We start from the raw sequence: 2,499 nt of genomic DNA, 5'->3' as shown, positions 1-2,499 counted from the left end.
GATTTAGTAAATAGATTAACATGCATGTTGGTGAAGCGAGTCACCGAATCGGCGACGATTCATGCAAAACAGTTTCATGCATTCGACAACAGTGAGATAACAATGAAAAATGAAATGGTGCTAGTACAAAGCTAGTATGTATCAAAAAGACATCAAATGCTTGGTGAAATCAAGAAGATAGTGTTGACACAAAGTGAAACACAAAAAGCACTAGAAATTCAACACAATACATGGAAAGTGGGCTTACCCCAAAATAGTTGAGCTAAATGTGCCGATAGCTCCTAGATGCGATGTGGGATGTCAGAGCTACAAGATTGATGTGAGGAATGAGATTTGTAGCATCCGGTTGATGAGTTTTGATAAAATTGAGGTTGTGATGCGCATGCCACAAATATAGGGAAAGCGACACTTGGTGGGAGGTTTCTGAAATGATCCTTGCATGCAACCTCCAACTGCCAAAAATAGATCCCTCAAAAAAGGGATGCCTTTGCATGTCACCTTGGGAGAAGCAGCTCATGCATGCAAGTCTGTTTTTCTCATTCTCGGAGGGAACCAGTCAACTCAGCTACACATGCAAGAGACTACTCAACTGCTGGGAGGAAATGCACATTTCTGGCTGGGAGCTGGGATGGTTACTCAGAAGATTTGCGCAATTTCTGGGTAGAGCAGCTGACTGTTGTCCAGATTTGCACAAATTCTAGGCTGAACAACCCAGCTGGGAAGGATTGAGAAATTTTCTGGGTGAAGCTTGCTCAACAGAATTACACAATTATGGGGCCCAGCAGGCTGCTAGTTAGGATTGTGCAATTTCTGGAGGGAAGGCTAGTTTCCCTCCAGATTTGTGCAAATTCTTGAAGGAGCTACTCAGCCTACTGTTGGACCAAGTCCGGATGAACAACCTGTGAGGGGAATGCATCAAGGTTTGATCGATGGGATGTCTTTCTGCAAGAAAATCACTGGAACTTATCTACTTGACGAAGTAAGACATGTCGTTGTGAAAGGTTGGTAGGGAGGCTCCAAAACGAAGCTAAGGAAAATTTTTGGAGGGTGGTTATAGCTGCTACAACATTTGGCGACACAGTGATTGTGATAAAGGAAAGTGTTCCCTCTATAGACAGAGGCAACCCCTCTACCCCTAGAGTGGGTCTAGTCACACCAAAGACAAAACAACAATCGATTCCCTTAAATAGTCATGGTTGGAGGCCTACCTCAAACCGGTGGTTGATGAAGTTTCGTTGCGCTGCTCTAGCTTTCGTTTCTTTCTCCTCAATGAGCAATCAACCTGAAACACCACAAGAAAACAATAGAGCATGTAACTGAGAACAACAATGATCTATTTACTTATAAAGTCAAGAAATCATAAGCTATCAAGTAAATTTTACACAAGATATAGGAAATCATCATTGATTGTATTAAAATGAATCAAGAGCAAAGCTTACAACCAAGTCTTGACGTCGCAAGCCTTCTCGGAGGGTCCAGCCAGTATGTTTCTTCAAGCATTCACTCTCAAGAATGGGTCTCCCAAATAGATGATATCTCTCTCTCACTCACAAGCTCTAATGCAAGGTTAAGGCACTCCACAACCTCTTATAAAACTATTAGGAATCCCACACTTGTCACACTCACACCAAAGCTATCTATTTAGTTTCAAAGCAAACTCAAAAGAACTAACCAGCACTACCCAACTAAAGAACTAGCAGATCATAGCAATGGTGAGTGATTTTATAGGAGAAGGAGTCTCCATGAAATGAGGGAGAGGGAGCTTATCCTCAAGGGAGGTTGCATAAGAGGCGGAACCACCATCCCAGAGGAGGAAAAGTGACCCAAATTGACCCAACAACTAGCTCTAGAAACACCCAGAAGGCCGACTGTTTAAACAAATTTGCCAATTCTGGATCGTCGCAAGTCATGAACTAAGTCTCAACGATGGCATCGCAAGGAGGAAATGCATTCAGACCAATCGTTGCAAAAAATAGTTGGAGGCCCTGTGCCAATCCCTAAAATCCTACCATCGTGGGAAACATGTGTACACCTGCGACAGTGTCGCGATGAGACTGTTCATGACAAGGGATCATCACGTATATTAATGGCTTACTCGTGACGAGGCATAAACTTAGGGAATAAGGGTCAACTTTCAGCATCAGAGAGAATTTGCTTAATCTTCTTACATGAGTGGGAAGATATGAACATGTTTATTTGATACATCACACAACAGAGAGACTGAGATGAGGACAGTGACAAATTACTGTGTAACAGATGCCCCCAAAAGCATGAAGCCTGAGAGAGTGGGAGGGGTGAAATGCTTTACGAAACCATGACTGTAATGGAACACCGCCTTGAAGAACCTGCAGGCGCAAGTACAACTGATATCTCTGATAGTGAAATACATGTAGTCTAGGCATGGATGTAGCCATCCGAAAGGCATATAAAACTTGGTCTATGGTATGGATGAAGCCACCCAGTTGATAAGACCATATATAATGATAAATGTATGGTCGC

Source organism: Pinus tabuliformis, chromosome 5_2 (assembly GCF_031772625.1).
Source record: "Pinus tabuliformis cultivar Carrire ecotype Pingquan chromosome 5_2, CPIR1, whole genome shotgun sequence".
NCBI lineage: Eukaryota > Viridiplantae > Streptophyta > Pinopsida > Pinales > Pinaceae > Pinus > Pinus tabuliformis.
This window is presented reverse-complemented; position numbering follows the sequence as displayed.